Here is a 21,804-nt window from a genome sequence, read left to right as displayed (position 1 = left end):
TATGGAAAATTGTCTCTTATGTTTATGATTGTATCTCATCTGGCATAGTGGGAAATAATACCCAAATTTTACACTTCTTTCCTACTTCCTCTGCTTCTGTTGTATGTATTTTTTATGGCACTGAAAAATTTACCTAATTAAATAATTAACTATTAACCACACATATACATATATATGTGTGTATATTCATATATAAACATGCATGTGTGTGTTTGTATATTGTAAATTTGTATCTACACACACACAGACATGCAATATTTACAATACGTATGGTATTATGTGGCCCCTCTCTCACCTATTACTGGAACACAGTTTTTTTTTTTTTTAGTTTAATTCTTTTTTTTTTTAAGTTTATTTATTTTAAGAGAGGGAGAGAGAGAGCGCGCACAGAAGGGCAGAGAGAAAGGGAGACAAAGAGAATCCCAAGCAGGCTCTGTACAGTTAGCCTGCTTCAGATTCTTTGATTCTCTCTCTTTCTGCCCCTCCCCCACTCTCTCTTTCTGTCTCTCAGTAGTAAATAATTTTTAATTTAAAAAAATTTATTAAAAAAGTATTAAAAGCAAACCAGTTAGATGGTGGCATATGGCAAAGGACGATTTATAGAGAGTATATGTAAAGGATTTGTGTAATCAAATCTATGAAAGAAGCTTCTGATAGTCAACCTCAGCTAATTGTTCAATGTTGGAATAATGACTTGGAAACATAGATTTTTTTTTAAGTTTACTAGAAACTGCAAAAAAGTATGGAGGTTTTTTTTAATGTTTATTTTATTTTTGAAAGAGAGAAAGAGAGAGAGTGTGAGCTGGACAGGGGCAGAGAAAGAGGAAGACAGAATCCAAAGTGCGACCCAGGCTCTGAGCTGTCGGCACAGAGCCTGATGCTGGGCTTGAACCCACAAACTATGAGATCATGACCTGAGCCAAAGTTGGCGGCTTAACCCACTGAGCCACCCAGGCTCCCCAACGTATGGAGTTTTAATATAAACTATTCCAGTTTTAAATTTTTGGCAACTAATTATGCTTTTATTTAATATATGATAATTTTTTAAAATTGTCTTTAAATAATTTATCTATCTATCTCTGAAGGTTGAAGGTTGACATTGTTTAGGTATTTTCTCTTTGGGTTATCACTTTATGACTTGGCAGTGTAAAATATGTGTTGGGGAGATGTACTATAAGATATTTATACTGAGTTAAATTTGTTTCCCCGAGATCTGAAGCAGTAGGCCGATTGTCAATTGTCCCCCATTCTCTGCAAAACTCTGAATATTTTATCCCCATTCTTGGCATCATCTTTTCCCATCTCTTTATTATTCTTTCCTGAGATTCGTTCTTAATTTTGTCTCTTTCTAGTCTCCAATCTTGGATTTATCTCCTTCCTAAAGTTTTTATTCGATCTACTTTCACTTGGTCTTTTGAAGACTCTTTCTTGGTCTCATTGGCCAACATTTGTCCTTTCCTTCTGGTTCTTCTGAGTTCAAACTATATCCAGGTGGTTTGTATTGTGTAATCATCACTTAGGACTTGAATTCTATATGGCTGGTCAAGACCCTGGTGAGAAAATATTGTCCCCACATTGGAGAGATATTATAGAGGTAAATTTGGCTCAGGAAGGGTTTCTGAAATGTATTATTTACTATACTAAGGAACTAGGAATATATGGATCTGAAAGCAGGGCACTATCAAGCACTTATAGGCAAGAAAATTACATGGCTGAATTTGAGATTTCATAATGATAGTTCAAAAATGAATCATGCATTGGAATAGAAAGAAGAGAGTGAGAGCATTTAATCTAAAATATGCAAAATTATAAACATCAGAATAAATTCTGTTTCCTCCAGAAAATCTTTTTCAACAACTTCAAAACTCATTATTCACACTTTTCTGGGACATCCTAACCATTTATTGTCTGCATCATATTAGTAGCAGTATTATTAGTCTCTCTCTCTCTTTCTTTCTCTCTCTCTCTCTCATTTAATCCATTATGATAGACTATATTTGGATACTTTCAATTATTTTAAATTTCTGAACCTAATAATGTATGCTTTGTTACACAGAATATGGTCTGTGTGACCACCATATGGACATTTTGGTGAATATCCATTTAGGTAATATCCTGTGTTCACTTGAAGAGAATCTGTATTCTTCAGTATATAAATGGAGTATTCTATAATTATAATATAATATAATATAATATAATATAATATAATATAATATAATATAATTATATAAGAGAGCAAAAAGGGGGAAGATAATAAATATCAGAGCCATAATAAAAAAAATAGAGAATTTTTAAAAATAGAAAAAATGAGTCTAAGAGTTGGTTTTTTGAAAAATATTAGCAAAACTGGTAAATTTTTAGCTAAGCCAGAAAAAAAGGAGAGTTCTCAAATACATAAAATCAGAAATAAAAGAGGCATTACAACTTATGCCTCATAAATACAAGGGATCATACAGATTACTTTGAACAATTATACACCAACAAACTGGAGAACTTAGAAGAAATCAATTTCTAGAAACATGCAACTTACCGTCACTGAATCATAAAGAAAATAGAAAATCTTAACATATTTATAAGTGAGAATATTTAATTAGTAATCAAAACCTTCAAATAAAACTCCAGGACCAGATGACTTCGGCAGTAAATTCCACTTAACATTTCAAGAAGAATTTATGCCAACACTTTTCAACTTCCAAAATATACAGAGGAGGAAACACTTCAAAATTCACTTTTTGAGGCCATAATTACCCTGATAGCAAGACAAGATAGAGCCACTACAAGAAAATACAATTACATGTCAACATCCTTGATGAGTTTTGATGTGAAATTTTCAACAAAATACTAGCAAACTGAATTAAACAGCATGTAAAGGAAGCATACATCATGACCAAGTGGGATTTATTCCTGGGATGCAAGGATAGTTCAACATGTATAACTCAATTTATGTAATATATCATATTAACAGAATGAAAGATAAATATCACATGGTTATCTCAATTGATTTTAAAAAATAACAAAACTTCAAAATTTCTTCATGAAAAAACATTCAACAAACTAGTAGTAGAATGAATTTAGGTCAGCATAGTAATAGCCATTAATGAAACACCCACATCTAGCATCATACTCCATATTGAAGAATTGTTCCTCTGAAATCAGGAAGAAGACAACAATGCCACCCTCACAACTTATATTCAACACAGTATTAACATATAATATGATCTTATATGTAGGAAACCCTTAATATTACACACACACACACACACACACACACACACACACACGCAAACTTAGTAAAGTTGTAGGACACAAAACCAACATATACAAATCAGTTGCATTTCTGTCACTAACAATGAACAATTTTATAAAGAAATTAGGAACCAACCTCATTTATAATATTATTAAAAAATGCCTAGAGATAAAGTTATCCAAGGTGGCAAAGAGTTATACACTGAAAGCTATAAAACATTGATGAAAGAAACTAGAGAAAGAGCCAATAAATGAAGACATACTGTATTCATGGATCAGAAGTCTTAATATTATTTAAATAACCATCCTACCCAAAGTGACCTACAATCCAGTGAAATCCCTATGAAAATCTCAGTGACATTTTTACAGAAATAGAAAAAAAATTCGAAAATTCAAATGTGATCATAAAGGACACCAAAGAGCCAAAATGATTTTGAGAAAGAACAAAGCTAGAAGCCTCATGCTTTGTGATTTCAAAACATAATGCAAAGGTACACTTATTAAAACAGTATTATAATGACATAGACATACAGATCAACAGAACTGAATAGAGATATAAGCCCAAATGTTTGTGGCTAACTGATGTTCAACAAGGGTGCCAAAATACACAATGAGGGAAGGATTGTCCCTGTATCAAAAGGTGTTGGGAAAACTGGACATCCACATGCCAAAGAATGAAAATGGAGGGGCACCTGGGTGGCTCAGTCAGGTCTCTGACTTTGGCTCAGGTCATGGTCTTGTAGTTCATAAGTTCGAGATCCACGTCAGGCTCTGTGCTGACAGCTCAGAGGCTGAAGCCTGCTTCACATCCTGTGTCACCGACTCTGCCCCTCACCTGCTCACACTCTTATCTCTGTCTCTTTCTGTCAAAAGTAAATAAACATTAAAAAAAAATTTTTAAAGAATGAAATTGGATTATTTTACACCGTATATAAAAATCAACTTAAAATGAATTAAATACTTAAATATAAGGCCTGAATTTATAAAATTCTTAGTAAGAAACAAAAAGGAAAATCTTTATGACAAGGGTCTTAGCAAAGATTTCTTGGATTTGACACCAAAAGCACAGGGAACAAAAGCAACAATAAATAAGTGGGACTACATCCATTTAAAAAGTGGTTACACAGCAAAGAAAACATTCAGCAGACAGAAGTGGAGAAAACATTGACAAACCATATATCTGATAAGACACTGGTATCTAAAAGTTACAAGTAATTTCTGCAACTCAGTAACAACAACAAAACGATGGGTTTTTGAGTATATGCTCAGCATCACTAATCATAAGGGAAATGCATATCAAAATCTCAATGAGACACAAAGAAATAGAAAACATTCCTTGGTCATGGACTGGAAGAACAAATATTGCTCAAACATCTATACTACCCAAAGCAGTCTGCACATTTAATGCAATCCTTACCAGAATACGAAGAGCATTTTTTTTCACAGAACTAAAGCAAAACATCCTAAAATTTATATACTACAAAAGATCCCAAATAGCCAAAGCAGTTTTGAAAAAGGGAAGCAAACCTGTGGTATCACAATTCCAGACTTCAAGTTGTATTACAAAGCTGTGGTAATCAAAACAGTATGGTATTGGCACAAAAAGTAGTCACATAGATCAATATAACAGAATAGAAAATCCAAAAATAACCCCACAAGTACAGGGTCAATCAATGTTCAGTAAAACAGGAGAGAATACCCAATGGGAAAAGACACTATCTTCAACAAACAGTGTGGGGAAACTTGTCAGCTACATGCAAAAGAATGAAACTGGACTGCTTTCTTGCACTATACACAAAAACAAACTCAAAATGGATTAAAGACCTAAATGTAAGACTTAAAATCATAAAAATCCAATAATAGAGCACAAGCAATAATGTTTCTGAGATTGATAGTAGTGACATTTTTCTAGATGTATCTCCTGAGGCAAGAGAAATGAAAGCAAAAATAAACTATTGGGACTACATCAAAACAAAGGGATTCTGCACAGCAAACAGTCAACAAAATTAAAAGGCAACCTACTGAATGGGGAGAAGATATTTGCAATTGATATATCTGATAAATGGTTAGTATCCAAAATATGTAAGGAATTTATACAACTGAGCATCCATAAAATAATCCAGTTTAAAAATGGGCAAAAGACATGAACAGACATTCTCCAGAGAAGGTAGGCAGATGACCAACAGGCACATGAAAAGATACTCAACATCACTTACCATCATGAAAATGCACATCAACTACAATGAGATATCACCTCACACCTGTCAGAATGGCTAAAATCGAAAGCACAATAAATAAGTGTTGGTGAAGATGTGGAGAAAAAGGAAACCTCTTGCACTGTTGGTGGGAATGCAAACTGGTGTAGCTACTGTGGAAAAGTTTGGGCGTTCTTGAAAAAGTTAAAAATAGAACTACCTATGATCCAGGAATCGCACTACTGGGTATTTACCCTCCCCTCCCAAGAAAAAAGACACTAATTCAAAAGAAGACATGCACTCCTATGTTTATGTCAGCATTATTTACAATAATCAAATCATGGAAGCAGTCCATTATCCAACAATAGATGGAATGGATGAAGAAGAAGAATGAAATCTTGCCATTTGCAAGGTCGTGGATGGAGTTAGAGAGTATACTGCTAACTGGAAAAAACCAGTCTGAGAAAGACAAATATGGTATGATTTTACTCATAATGGGAATTTAAGAAACAAAGGAAACAATGGATGCCTGGGTATCTCAATAGGTTAAGTATCCAACTTCAGCAGGTCATGATCTCAGGGTTCATGAGTTTGAGCCCCAAATCGGGCTCTCTGCTGTCAGCGCAGAGTCCACTTCAGGTCCTCTGTTTCCCTCTCTCCCTTGTGCCTCCCCACCTCTTGCGCTCTCTCTCTCTCTCTCTCTCTCTCTCTCTCTTTCTCAGAACTAAGGAAACATTAAAAAAATAAACAAATGAGCAAAGGAATGAGAGAGAAAGAGAGAAACCAAGAAACAAGACTCTTAAGAAAACAAATTAATGATTACCAGAGGGTAGGTGGGTGGGGGAATGGGGATGGGTGAGATAGGTGATGGGGATTTAGGAGGACATTTGTCATGATCAGAACTAGATGATGTATGGAATTTTTGAATCACTATATTGTATACCTGAAACTAATATAGCACTGTATATTGGCTATACTGGAATTAAAATTAAATTCTTAAAAAGGACAAAAAACTCTGTATCGAGATATCATGTTACACTTGTTAGTAAGGTAATTTTCAAAACACACAAGGATGTGGTGAAGATGTGGAAAAATTGGAGCCCTTGTGCACTGTGGATGGGAATGGAAAATGTTGCAACCACTATGGAAGACAGTTTGGAGGTTCCTCAAAAAACAGCAACGACAAAATCGAACTATTGTGTAATCCAGCAATCCTATTTCTGGGTATTTATCCAAACAAATTGAAATCAGGATCTCAATGATATATTTTTACTCCCCTATTCATTGTGTTTTATTCACAATGGCCAAGATGTAGAAACAATCTAAGTGTCCATCAGTGGATGAATGATAGCTAAAGAATATATAAATAATATATGTATAATGTATATATATATATGTATGTATATATATGTGTATGTATACACACAAACACACACACACACAACATAGTATAATTTAGTCTGATAAAAGAATGAAATCCTGTCATACATAACAACGTAGATAAATCTTGAGGACATTATGTAAGCTATGTGAAATAAGCTGTTATAGAGTTACAAGCACTGTCTAACTCCTCTTATATGAAGTATCTAAAGTAGTCAAACTCATAGAAATGGAAAAATAGTGGTTTCCAGGAGGTGAGGGGAGGTAGAAATGAGTAGTTTCTACTCAATGGATATGAAATTTCAGTTATGCATGATGCAAAAGTTCTAGAAATTTGATATACACCATTGCACTTCCAGTTAAAAACACTGGTCTGCAGACTTAAAAATTTGTGAAGAAGGTAGACCTTGTGATATGTGCTTTTAAATTCAATAAAATAAATGTTAAAAATGATTGATAGATTCATTGCTAAAGACCATTTCACCATCTGTGTATAAGATTCTCCCCACCCTCAAACTGAAATTCATAATATCTAGAGGTTGTATTCTGCATTTTAAAATAAAATAGGCATTGGTTTTCTATTTACAATTGGCTTGGCCATCTAATTGGTTGTATTTTCTTTAGAGAAATGTGCAGTTTAATAACCATTACCTTGATAGCTCATCTCTTGTAGTGCAGTTTCATTGCACCTCTGTGGTTTTCTAGACTTTTCTCAGGTTTATGATGCAAACATCCTTTCTTCCATAGCTTTTTAGTCAAGGATGAAATTTTCATTATTTCCAGTGAGAGATAGGCTTGGCAGCAAGTGAGGCTTACATTGTTTATTATGTTTTTAATGTTATTACTATTATTAGTAGTAAACATTGATTAAAAGCCCATTGTGCAGTAAACTCAGTGGGATATTGAAAACTGGCATCCTTTGACAGGAAGCTTCCATCCTTTAAAAACATAATAAACCCCTCCCCCTAAAAATATATATATATATGTATATAGTGCTACTTACATTTGCCTCCTGGAACTATAAAACTCAAGACTTGGAGGAAAGTTAGTTGTCGGCTAATCCAAAGTCCCTGGGTGGGTTTAAGTTCCTGTACAACATCCCTTTGCTGCAACAGTTTCTGAGCTTTTCCAGGAAGCAAGATCCATTATTAGATATTTCCAAGTGTTATAGAGTCCTTTCTTTTCTTCAGATAAAACCTAGGATAATTTATCTAAGACAGGGTTATGGTCGAGATAACCTCTGAATATTAGGGCCATTATTTTGAACACAGGACAGGAAATATTTTTATCTGGTTCTCCCTGTGCAGAGGGGGAAAGTCCCGTAATGAGATTAGCAATAGATTGCTGGGGGGCCATTCAGCATGAGGCCTATGGAAGGCCCAGGAGACATCTTTGTGATGGCCATTCTGTAGTCTACAGCTGGTGTTTATTTCCTGGTCAGGAATATAACACCGAGCGTGTAAGAGTGACTGTATTTCCTGTGTGTAAACCCCCAACTAATCACTAAGTTTTTACATAGTGTCAGTTTTATCGAGAGGATATTTAAGTGTGCATCTATGATTTTTAAAAGATTAATGTACATTTGTTAGAAAGTGAATTCCTAGGAAATAATTATTTGGATTTTGTATTAGTTTTCTAGGCCTGACATAACAAAATACGACAAATTGGGTAGCTTAAACAATAGAAGTTTATTGTCTCATAGTTCTGGAAGCTAGAAGTCCAAGGTCAGAACAGTGGCAAGGCTGGTTCCTTCTGAGGGCTGTGATAGAGAATCTGTTCCATGCCTGTCTTCTAGCTTCTGGTGATTTGCTGGAATTTTTAGCATTCTTTGGCTAATAGATGAGACACCAAGAATTCTGTGTTCATATTCACATAGTGTTTTCCCTGTGTGTTTATTTGTGTCCAAATTTCCCCTTTTTGTCATATTGGGTTAAGAATCTATCCTACTCCGTCATGACTTCATATTATCTAATTACATCGGCATCAAAACTATTTCCAAATAGTTTTACATTCTGAGGTAGTGAAAGGGTTAAGACCACCATACGAATTTTTGGAGGACACAATTCAACCTATAACAGGTATGTAAGTAATATCTTGAATCCTTAAAAAAAAAAAAAAAAAACTAATCCATGAGCCATTGGGATCCTTGAAAACCCAAATAGATGGTAAAGAATTCCAACTAAAATCATGAATACAAGCAAAATCCCATATAAATACAGTTGCATAACCATACAAATAATTGAACAAGTGCCAGAATTAAACTTTCCTATATAATGATCTTGAATTCTCTGATGCAAGAAAGCCCACCTTGTGGCTTTAACTTTAATCTGTTCAGGATCTATGCAAAAGAAAGTTGTTTTTTTGTTTTTTGCTTTTTGTTTTTTTAAATAAAGATCACTGAGTTCAGTTTTAATGATATAAAGGAATAAGTAGTGCAGAAATCAAAACAACAACTAATCAGAATATCAAAATACCATTTGTGATAGAATGGCAACATATTTATCTTCCAATATATGGGCTGCTTAGCTTGTTTTTGTGTTATAGGAATTTTCCAGGGGCAGTATATGGAGGTGGAAAATGTATGGTTACACCTTTTCCTCACTATATACCGTGGATCTTACTATTCTACCTTTTAATTTATAATCTACAGATGTAGCATTCTCATGCAAAGTGGAAAAAATAAGTTAACTCATAATATCATGTGATAGTCCACAGATTTTGTTCATGAAATATTAGTATTATTTTTAATTTTCCCCCTCCAGACGTTACTCCCACTGTCTTCACTAAGAATGTGATTGACCATGGCCCCACCACACACTGGCTTGGGAGAAAGGGTGAAAATTATTTGTAAAGTTAGGTTTGCTGAAGAAAATGTACAAATGAACTCAACATGGGTATACATAAGATTTGGTAAATAAAATTAATACTTTCTTATATTTATTTTCTATAGTATCCGGTATATAAATTTGTTGTAAATGAGGATAACATACAAAGAAAGTTGTTTTTGTTTTTTTTTTTTTTTTTTTGAGAGAGAGAGAGAGAGAGAGAGAGAGAGGGAGGAAGTCAGCGAGGGGCAGAGTGAGAGAGAGAATCCAAGGAAGGGCAGAGGGTGAGAGAGAGAGAAAGAGACAGAGAGAAGTGAGGCTCTTGGTTTTACCCGAAGTGAGGCTTGAGCTCACCCAATGTGGGACTCTAACTCATGAGCCTTGAGATCCTGACCTGAGCCAAAGTCACATGCTTAAGGGCTGAGTCACCCTGGCATCTCAAAGAAATAAATCTTGAAAGTCAAACCTAGACTCTTCACAGCACACTTACCTACAGAAAGATCTGCTTTCTTTGGCTAGACCTCACAGCTCCATAAAACCTTAAGACTTCTAGAACTTAGGCCTTTTTTGGGATTTACATATTTGTACTAGCAGAATCATTTCAAAAGTTTCTGATAATCACACTTGGTGGGAGTAAAAAAAAATAGAAATATTTCTTCTTCATAATGGCTTAATAAGACTAGCAAGACAGTGCATTTAACGCTTTCAAGACAATGTAAGACAAAATAAAACTTGTTAAGTCCTGTCCCCAAAAGCGTCAATCTACAAAATTTGCTGTATATCTGGTTACTAGCCCTGTTGAGATCAGCTTTGGTTTCCAAGAATCTAATGATTATACTTAGCTCTAATGTATAATCTGGGGAAGAATGAGAAATATACATTTCTAGAAAAAAAGGATATTTCCTTGGTAATATGGGAGTGTGCATCTTTTGTTTACAATAAGATTCTTTTTTACATCTTACATTTATTAACTGAGTTTTAATATAATCAGAATTTCATTAAAGAGTTAATGTCTTTGCACAATAAAAAAGGACACATTCTCTGAATACTTGTGCCTGCCATTTTGTTTTTGTGGCTAAGCCCTGTGGAAAGGTCATTAGCAAATACCTTGCTTGCAATTACAATATTAGCTTCAACTTATTTTTGTGGATGAGCTCTTATCTTAACTCCATGCTCCTTTTAGAACTGTCCCATAAGGTCAGGCAGCCGTCTCCATGTCTTAAAAATGAAAATTAAAAAAATATATATATTTGTTGATCACATGTAATGAAGCAAACAAAAGTAGTCAAGAAAATTAAAAATTAAGCATGAACTTTTCAAATAACATATGTGACTTATTCATGGGACTTCAACTTTAAAAATGTATCTTAGTTTTGCTTCTTATGTGGCACATTGAAATATTGTAAGATCGTACTTTACATATTGATCATATTTTATCATATCGATTTCTTCACTTTGTCATCGTTTGTTTTTCTTTGTTAAAATATGATTATTTTTGGTCTAACTGAAAAATGGAAGCTACTTCATTAAGTTGTGTATGCAAATGCAATTACAAGTACTACGTCCAGAGACATGAGAACATTCATTTTCTCTTGGTATTCAGATTTGTTTATATACTAAACAGAGCAGGTGTGGGTATACAACCTCAAACCTGTGGTTCTTAACTCCCAAAGCCGGGAAAACAAGTGTTGTTGGGTGTTTTTTTTATAAACTCTTTCATGGCAAAACCTGACCTCATGTGAATCAATCTGGTTGTAAAACCTGCGGCCATTCCCACTTAGTATATGAGCAGTCAAATGTTTCACATTCTGATTATTGGCCTCTTGGAGAGGTTTCAGGTAGATGTACTGTATTACCTTTCCAAACTTGAACATTCTGAATTCCTAAACCAATCTGGCCCCAGGGATTTCTAGTTAGGAATTGTGGGCCTGTGTTTTCTCTCTTTTGTAGAGAAACTTATATAACTTCATAAATGTCACAAAGGTACTCAACATCTTGTGATTTTCTTTGTGTGTGTTTGTTTTTCTTCTGTAGGTATGGAACTGACATCGTCATTGACCCATTTCGTGGGTAGAGAGACGGATACACTTTGAAAGACAGAAACTACTTTTTTCCTAGAAGAGGATTTATAGGATGACAATAAACTCAGAAGAGATTCCCCCTCACACATACTCATATGGTAAGTCAGAGGGTCTACCAATAACCTTGGTAATAATTTCAGTGGGATTGTTCTTCATTATTGCTGGTGATGGCTATGGGTATTGTGATCACGTGGGTTGGAATAATTCATTTGTGACAGACAAAATAACTCATTAAGCACAAGTGTCTTTACGGCTTGGAAACATAATTCATTCTGCCATGGTGATGCATAGGTACGGGAGGCTGGGATGCTACAGGGTCAGATGAGATTTTGGCCTTTAAGATTGAAAAGTTCTATGTTAGACGAAGCAGGTCTCCCGGGAGACAGTTTCATTATATCTCCAATGTTAGTGACATTTCTCTGATAGACAAAATTTTCATTTTCCTTGTTTCATTCCATCGGTCCCAGCTATGTCCCTGTGCACTACTCTAAATAATTCAATATTTTAGCTCTTAGTAAAGGGCTCCTTTCAATTCCATTTCCTGCTCCCACATTATGCAATAAAACCTTCGGCTTAAATTTGCTATTCTTTAATATCCTTTAATTTTATACTCTGGACCTCAGTCTATGATTCATCGGCCCTTTACTATCGTGAGTTTCCCTAACATTTATGGTCAGAACTACTTAATGAGAATAATAATACATTTTTACACAATAGTTTAATCAAATGCAGCAATTTGTATCTCTTTTTTCTGAAAGTTCTATGGGGTTACAGTTTTTTTTTTTCCCTGCCAAATGCCAGCTGGTTTCCAGTTGCCACAAAGACAAATAAAAACCAATAAAAATGATGACTTTATAATAATTAAAAGCCAAAAAGTAGCTGGATTTTCCCCCATTTAATAGGTGTAAACACCAAACCGATTTTCTGGTCTATAATTAGCTGACAGTTGACATTTTGTTATTTTCTTTGTTTTCCTTGCCTGATTTTTAAATCACTATTTTTATCACAAATCCTCAAGCATCTTATTTAGAAAACTTCAAACTCAATCTCCTAATACTGTTGCTATGTTATTCTCTTACTCCGTTTTCATTTATTTTAATGGTGTTAAGGGATTTTTTTTTTTGAAAATTACCTCCACCCACCTGCCCCCATTATTTTTTGTACGTTCTGCCTAGCAAAATGACTTGCAAGATGGGAGAGCGAACGTTACATAAATTCACCTTCAAAGAAAACTTGCTCTATTGTGAGGAAAACAGATATAAAACCTTATAAAGGATAATGTGCCCTAAGGCAGGGGTGAATATGCGGGGGTGGAGAGAGGCCACGAGATACGAACAGATGAGAGTGTGAACTAGGAGGTGTGCAGACCTCCAAATACAAATCAACAAGGTCTCACTTTAAATTCTCTTACTTGCAAACTGATTAAGATTGGAGTCAGTTCTGGGATATGTCGTGGATTAAATGTGACCACAAAATAGTTTCCACTTCTCCCCTCAAAACATGGATACCGCGGCACCTGGGTGGCTCAGTCAGTTGAGCCTCTGACTCGACTCGATTTCGGCTCAGACCATGAGAGACAACCACAAAAAATCTGGGCTGGCCTTGAACCTTGCTTTGATGAACAGAATGTGGTGAAGTGATATTGTGGTGGCTCTGAGTCTAACCCTCAAAAAGCCTTGACAGCTTTCGTCCTAATCCTCTTGAAAAACTGAAGCTACCATGTGCCGAATCCCAGGCCAGCCATCTCGAGGATAAGAGACCAGGCTACAAAAGGGGTCCTGCAGAAAGACAGTGACACCCCTCGGGACTATGACGGCCAACTTGGTCCTCAGAGTCCCAGATGAGCTGCTGGATGCCAGCGGTCATGTGAGTGACCCCAGGCAAGAGGAGCAGAAGAATAGCCCAGCTGGGACCAGACTCACGGGCAAACAAATTTATATGGGTTTTAAACCACTAAGTTTTGTGGTGGTTTTGTTAGTGAAACCAAAGTTAACCGAGACAGAAGGCAATGGACATGTAGATGAGGCAAGGGGCCCTGGGTGTATTGGAGGAAATGATTTTAAACTGTTTTCTGTGATGATACCGTGTTGACAGTTGCTCTGGAGGTAAACACTAGGCCGGCTGTAAAGTTAAAATGCCACAGTCACAATCAAGTCATGTGCCACCATTAAGCTCTTCTTTGTGCTGTAAGTGGTAGCTTGTGTCTACAATGTTTGACCCTTCCATTTAAAAGGTTATTAAAACTTGCGCAGAAAACGAAGACAACAAAATGACTGCACTTGCTGCGTGAGAAAAACGAGATACTGACGATACACATTTTGCCATTTGTTTAACTGAAATTTTATTTGCATCAAAACAATATATGTACAAAAACTTTTTTCACTCCTCCTCAGTACTGGTTTCCATTTTTTTTTTTTTTAATTTTGTTTGTTTATTTTGAGAGAGAGAGATAATTACAAGCAGGCACTGCGTGTCAGGAACCTTGAGATCGTGACCTGAACCGTGGTTTCCACTTCTCAAAGCCAATCGCTTTCAAGTCTTTTAGCTCTTTCCTGGATATTTACTTTCATGTTTTCAAACAACATGCTTATAAATAATACATTTTGATATTCAATTTTGGATATTTTCCTCTTGATTTCCTACTGTGGGTGTGAAGGACTTAGCATTTACACATACATTATGACTTTAACCATACTTCCCCTCTACTCTTTTTCTTCATATATTACTTTGTGTTTAATTAATATCCAGCATTAAATTATGATTATGCCATAAATATTCTTCAAAGTAAAACTACACAATGTGCACTTTTTCACTTGTGATCTTTTTTATTTTCTCCCAAGTTAATAATTGCTTCCATTATTCATTTTCTTCGTCTTCAATGTCCCCATTGCTAATGTAATACCAAATTCTCCTCTGTACTTGTAAAACTTGTCACAAAATGATAAAATACATTTGGAAATCAACAAATTGAATATTTTTCCTTGTAGAAAAAAAAGCAACTTTGACTTCTATCTCCCTGCTGAAATTGAACTTGTCTTCTTCTCAAGGACAACAGGTATTCCAGACTTTGAAGTCCCCTTAATCACAATCCCAGAAATTCTTTTTGCTCTCTGCCAGGTGGGACTCATTTTTCCTAGATCCTTGTTCTTTTTTCTCTTTCTTGGATGAAAGCCTTATTTTGTTGAGCCTGTTCTCCAGTAACTTCATCACAAAGGATGAATGTAAACAGAATCACCTTGATAGAGAAATCCAGAAGTTCCATACACCCCGAAGTCTTTGTGGATGGTGACACCCAGAGATGAGCAGTGCCTGGTTGGCAAAGCTCTATCAGCAGGATAGACGTTCAGGAAAACTTTTTGGAGACACTGCCTGAGATTATTTTAAATCTCGGCTCACATTTGGTTGTTGCTTTTTACTGGGTATGCTATTATGGAACACAGATCATTTTCCCTCAGAATTTTGAAAGCAGTGCTTCAAAGTGATCCAACTTCTTGTGTTGATGTTTTCTGAGCTGAGAATACGGTTTTTTTCTGCAAACGTTTAGAAGCTGTTACCCTCACTTTTCTAAGATCTCTAGCGGTGGAACCTGACATAGGTCACTTTTTATTTATTTTACTGAGCTTACTGTAGATCCTTTCTGTTTGCATCTTTATGACCTTGCAAATATGGAAAATTCTATTTATGTGTTTGTTTGAGGTGGAATTTTTCCTCTCAATTTTCCAAACTTTTCTAGTGCCCTTCTTAATCACATTCTGGGCTTATTCTCTAATTTGCATGTCTTTGTCTCCAAATTCATATCTCCTTTTGTATCTCCTATATCATTTTTTACAAAGCTTTTTAAACTTATTTTCCCAATGTCTATTGTCTTTTTAAAAATTTTTGCTGTCCTATTTTTAATTTCTAACAGCTTATTCTTATTATACTAATGTTTTTTTCAAAAAACATTGTGTTCTTCAGTTGATGAGATATTTTTATTTCTTTCTGAATATTAATTATAGTATTTTCATATATTTTTTCTGCTCCAGGCATTGTCTCTCTCTCTCTCACTCTTTTTTTTTAAAGTTCCCTTATTTTGTAGCTTGCTTTGTTTTCTTTCATTTTAGAAGCTTTCCATAAGCACCTCATAATCCTTGGACAGATTTCATTTCTAAGAGAGTGGTCTCAAAAAACTAAAAGAGAGATATGGATGAATCTGGCATGTCATTGGTAGGAAGATAAGAGTGAAAAATGTGTCATTTCTTATTGAAGGACACCCATATGTCCTTGTCTATAGATCTTCTACAAATTTTGATCCATTTCAGAGTTTTGGGTGTGGATTTAAAGTTTACCTCTATCTTGTAGAGGCTTGAATTTCAGCTGTGAGTTATTTTCTAACCATTTCGTTATCTGTTCTCCAGTTTGCAACATTTTATTGATATCTCCCAATGACCAAATTATCCTCTCTCATTCATTCTATGTATGTATGAGGGTTTATGCTTCTGAAAACAAATGATTCATTTTTAATGGAGGTTCTGGGAGAGACTGAAGATTTACATATTTGATCAATCTATATATGTTACTAAACATGTTTTGATACTTTTATTTTTGCTCAGATTAATATTTTTAAAAATACTGTTGGCAGGCAATACATTCAAAAGGTATAGAATTAAAAAGTTGCAAGTTAGAGAATGTCTCATTTTCACTCCTGAATTAGCTATCGGGTTTCACTTCCCTGAGGCACCTGTTGTTTTCAGTTTCTTATATAATCTTCTAAATATATAACACACATTCTACTGCCCTTGATTTTTAGCACTGATCAGTAAGAATTGAGGAGCCTATCCAATCAATACATGTGGAAGTGTACCATTATGTTATTCCAACATTGAATGTTGCATTGAATGGATGTACCATCACGGATATACACATATATCTATCCATACATTGATGGGTATTTTAGATATTTCCTTTTTTTTTTTTTTTGATATAGAAAATAATGCTTGAATTATATGGCATTCCACCAGCATTGAGTGAGACTAGTCATTCCAAAACCATTGTCAATACTGGGCTTACAGTCTTTTTAAGTTTTGATAATTTGATAGCTGAAAATTACATTTCATTATAGCTTATGTTTGCATCTGTCTTTTTATGAAGAAGGATGAGTAGCTTTTCATATTTTTAAAATCCATTGCTTAACCTTTTCTCTGATGTGTCAGTTCACATTTGTTGCCCATTTTTCTCTTTAATTTTAGACCATTTTATTCTTTTTTTTTTTTTTTAATTTTTTTTTTTCAACATTTATTTATTTTTGGGACAGAGAGAGACAGAGCATGAACGGGGGAGGGGCAGAGAGAGAGGGAGACACAGAATCGGAAACAGGCTCCAGGCTCTGAGCCATCAGCCCAGAGCCCGACGCGGGGCTCGAACTCACGGACCGTGAGATCGTGACCTGGCTGAAGTCGGACGCTTAACCGACTGCGCCACCCAGGCGCCCCTAGACCATTTTATTCTTGATATCAGTGGACTCTCCATGTATCAAAGCATTGTGATATGAGCTGCAAATTTCAGTTTTTAATATTGTTTATGTAATATTTATGCTTTGCAGAATTTTTTTTCTATTTTGATAGAGTTGAATGTATAAGTCTTTTCATTTATGGAATCTGGATTACTATCTTTTGTATATGTCAACAGCTTCCTCACTCAAAAGTGTTAAATTTTTCTACATATTATTCTCATCCATTATGCTGGCTTTTTTTTTTCTTTCTGGAAATAATTTTGGTGTGAGATATGATATAGAAATTCAATCGTTACTGCTGATGGTTACTACTTTTCCCAAAACCATTTTGAATTATCCATCTGCTCTGTCACTGATTTGAAATCTCATCACTATCACATACTGAATTCCCATGTGTGCTTTGATACATTTCTTGGACGTCTTGTTTTGTGCCATTGTTCTGTTTGCTAATTTTTCAAATGATGACATTTCATTTGAATCATTTCTGCTTTCAAGGAAATTTCCATGACTGTGAATTAAGTTTTTCTCTCAATATTCTTCAAGCTCAGAATTTGCCCATCTCTTCTTTCTTATTTACTCATGTATTTGTATAATGGGTAGAGGAAGCTTGTTATTTTACAAAAAGAAATTTTGTTGGCATATTTCTTTGGATTCATTTATGTAAGATTTAATAGGGAAACTGTATTGTGTGAACCATCCTCTACACACCGTGGTTTATCTTAGCATTTGTGCAGGTTTTTGTGTCTTTTAATAGCATTATACATATTTCTTAATATACAGACTATATATTTTTTCTTAAGCTTATTACCAGTTACTTTATTATTTCTGATTCTATTATAGGAGCACTTTAATCTTTCTCAGTGATTGTTGCCTATTCATCACATCTAACTTTTTCTACATATCAACTTTCCTTCAATCCACCAAATACATTATATTAGCATATTTAGTGTTTTCCCCAAAATTATATTTATTCTATTGTTATTCTCTGGTTGCTAACTTTCCCAACAATGTTTTGACGTAACTCTTTGATCGAACTAAATTGATGTTAAGAACGTTGTGATAGTTGGAGGGCCTGACTTTAAGGACATTAACTTTTTTGATGGAGAGAAAGTTATCAAACAGGTAACATAGACAGACACATACTTGACATAGATCCATTCCCTTTTATTATTTCACAAAAACTTTATTCTTTTGAATGTGCTCATGTGTTTTTTTTTTCCATTATTGATTCCAAAACACTTCCTCCAAGTTTCTTGAGAGAAGGATTTATATTTTCTGATTCTTTATCTTCTCTCTTACTCCTCATAATTTAATTCTGTGCAAAATTCAATCATCCATGTGATAGAGAGTACACCTTTTCAGTTAGGTGTTGGATTAGGTGAAAGTTGTGATTGTGATTTGTTATTCTGTATAGTTTTTTTTTTTTTCCTTTCTTGGTTCTTGTATCTCTCAGCACTCAGTTCTATCTGTTAACTTCATCCTTGAGGAAGCATCAGAAAGATGATCATTAGAGATGTACTGAAAGTGAACACATGTCATGCCAGAGAGGAAATAATGAGAAATGAATTAGAAATCTTCATATTCTGAACATATTTGCTCTTAGTTGATAAAGATAAAGAAGCTCCCTATGAAAATCGCAATTATTCTTTGTAAGGTACCTAAGGGAGGGAAGGCTTATTTTTTGCTTTTGGTGCATCATCACCACCTAGGATAAGTGTCTGGGACCCAACAGGAACTCAACAAGTCCTACTTGTGATTGAGTTCATTTCCAATTATTGGGTTGTGATTATGCTGCTCAATAGAGGTTGGGGATTCTTTTACAATTAAGCATGTGCCCTAAGGAAATCAGGGCCCTGAGTCCAGGAGAAAGGAAAATTCAGAAGAAAACTGGGTAAACTAAGTAAGTTCATTATCAGTCTTCAGGTTTTTCTATTATTCAAGAAACAGCATCTTCGGCAGTCATCAAGTATCTGCTCAGCACGGTCAGGAAATAGATGGTAAGGAGAAAAACTTTATCAGAATCGGGAGATAGTAATTTCCAAGTCAAATGTTCTTTTAAGTACTGTCCCAGGCGTCATTCTGGGCCAGTATATGTGTCGAGCATCCACAGAATTCCTTAAAGTTCTTGAAAATATTGGTAATTATTAATGTTATTATAAAAGTAATTACTGTTATAATCACCATTGTTGGGCATTTAACATATGACAGGGTCCTAATCACTTTACATAACCTTTACAAAACCCCTCATGAATTATTATTTCCATTTTATTAGAAGAGAAATCTGAGACAGTATATAACTTGCTTGAGGTCACAGGGATAATAAATGGCAGAGCCATGACCTGAAGCCCAGGCTGTCTGATCATAACACTCAGGCTCTTCAGCACTAAGGAATTCTGCACCATAAAAATAAATCTCTGATGAGCAAAATTATGGTTACCAGAAAGGAGGGGGATGGAGGGATGGATGAAATAAGTGATGGAGATTAAAGAGTGCACTTGTCGTGATGAACACCAGGTGATGATGTATGGAATTGTTGAATCACTATATCATACGTCTGAAACTAATAAAGCACTGGATATTACCCGAAATTGAAATTAAAAAGGTAAAAAAATAAATTTCTGATAGTTTATATTTTTTCCTCAGCTTTTCTCAGCTCAGACATCACCTTGCATTACAGAATTTTCCCACAGGTGGAAAACTAAACTCCCCGTCTTTCAAGCTCTATCCTTCTCACAAAAGAACCCCTTGGAGTTTTGTATCAAACTAATGCTGGGAAGGTGGTTTCAAAAAGTATTAGAACTATTGGAATTGATCAGTAATCCCCAGAAGTTTTAGCTCTCGGATGCAGAGGCATCTCAAATCCTACAACTTAGCTCTCTATAAATAAGGAATGATGAGTGTCTCACAGTATGGGGAAAAGTACCAGAACTGCATAGTGGTTTCTGAGAAGAGGAGTATTCAATCTGAGAAAAAGAGCAGAAGCTTTTAAATGCTCTGCTCTGTGCTCTAGTCAGGATCCCCACATTGCCTTCATTATTTATGAATTACTAGATTCTTAATATTTGTGTACTTTTATAAACCATCACCCTTCTAATTCTCCTTGAAGTATTTTATTATCTCTCTCTGTGTATATATTCTTACTGCTCAAATTTCCTTCTGTTTTCTTTTAAAGAAACAATAATTATGCTCTTTATTCCCCAAACATCTGCTTAATACTAAGAATCCTGGGTTTTCATGAAGAAAGAAAAAGTAGCTGTTAAGTTTTATGCACACAGGTGACTTCTTTGATAGGCCCTGGGCTATTGTACTGCTTTGTCTTTAAGGGAAAGAAATTACTAGAGCTTGAAGCTTTCTAATATCACTGATGCCTAGAAAGTGTTAATCTGCAATTAGTCAAGTAAGCACTATTTCTGGAACATTGAACATTCCTGTTTGGTAGTTTGACAATCTGTCTGTTGAAAAGGGAAGACAGTCTTTTAAGAACACTATTTGTAGTCACTGGTAACATTGATTATCTACATTTGCCCGTGCCTGGAAAAAGGAAAATCGTTGTGAATGACTCAGATTGCATATAAATATGTTAATAAATATGCTTGACAATGTTTCAATATATTATTTCCCTTGTACTTGGAAGAAAATTATCTGCCAACCCAAGAAAGAGGATAAATGACATGTACAATACAGATTAGTTCTTTCTTTTTATCTTTATCTTTATCCATCCTTTATTCCCATTGAAAGTTCACATGTCTACTCTGCCAGCAACTTCCCTGTGCATGTTCATAGCAGTTTTAGCCTCCCTGACACTCCCAAATGGCTCTGAAAATTGCTGTGAAAAGGAGATTTGCCCATTTCCTGAGAACCAGAATGACTCAGAATGTGAGCACATGTGGGAACAGTTGAGCCTCTGGATTCTCTGAACAGTTTCCCATTTCTGATAAGGTATTCTCTTTATACATGCATGAGATTCTCTCCCAGATAACAATCCATGAAGGAAGTAAAAGAAGAAAGGGGCAATTTGGATCCATAGTGATACTCTTCTAGCAGTATTTGACGCACCCGGACCTGGGAAGAAGGCTGAAACTGCATTAGTTTGTGGCAAATGCGAATTATCGTCTTTCCGCATCAAGTTGTTCACATTTTTTGATATCATAGTGGACAATAGGTACTCAGAGTATTTATCACTGCACTTATCCCACTCTGAAAGAAAACTCTAATGCCCTTGGGGAGAGCTTCCATTACCAAGATATCCAATATTCATCTTGCCCTAAATGCAACCTCTAAAGATAGAGCCCTATTTAAATAATCAATTTTTTTAATCACCCCACCCAGCAATGACTGGAAATGACTCCAAAGAAAGGAGGAATAAGGTAATCAACTTGGAAAGAAAATCCTTTTTATCTTCAGCTTGAAAATTCTTTTTTTCTCTCTCATCATTTATGTTTGCCAGTACACACTGTAAGCGAACATGCATCAGTACATAACACCCACTGAATTGAATTGTGGATCAAATCAAATACCTCTATGTGGGATTCATATTTGTTTAGCAAAAAAACCACAACAACAACAAAAAAAAACCCCAGAAACAC

General features: G+C 35.1%; 1 long non-coding RNA gene across 6 annotated transcripts in view; it reads left to right on the top strand.

Annotated features, from left to right (window-relative positions):
• LOC147579786 (uncharacterized) overlaps positions 1-21,804 on the top strand; it is a 494,570-nt gene that overhangs the window by 32,210 nt on the left and 440,556 nt on the right. For all 6 annotated transcript variants that reach the window (XR_015252119.1, XR_015252118.1, XR_015252116.1 and 3 more), the window contains exon 2: positions 11,681-11,825. This is a non-coding gene — a long non-coding RNA (uncharacterized LOC147579786). The remainder of the gene's footprint in view (positions 1-11,680; positions 11,826-21,804) is intronic.

The sequence above is a fragment of the Puma concolor genome, chromosome B3 (genome assembly GCF_028749965.1).
Source record: "Puma concolor isolate L17-30 chromosome B3, mPumCon1.1.hap2, whole genome shotgun sequence".
Classification (NCBI taxonomy): domain Eukaryota; kingdom Metazoa; phylum Chordata; class Mammalia; order Carnivora; family Felidae; genus Puma; species Puma concolor.
Note: the sequence above shows the minus strand (reverse complement) of the source record. Positions and strands in the feature narration are given on the sequence as shown.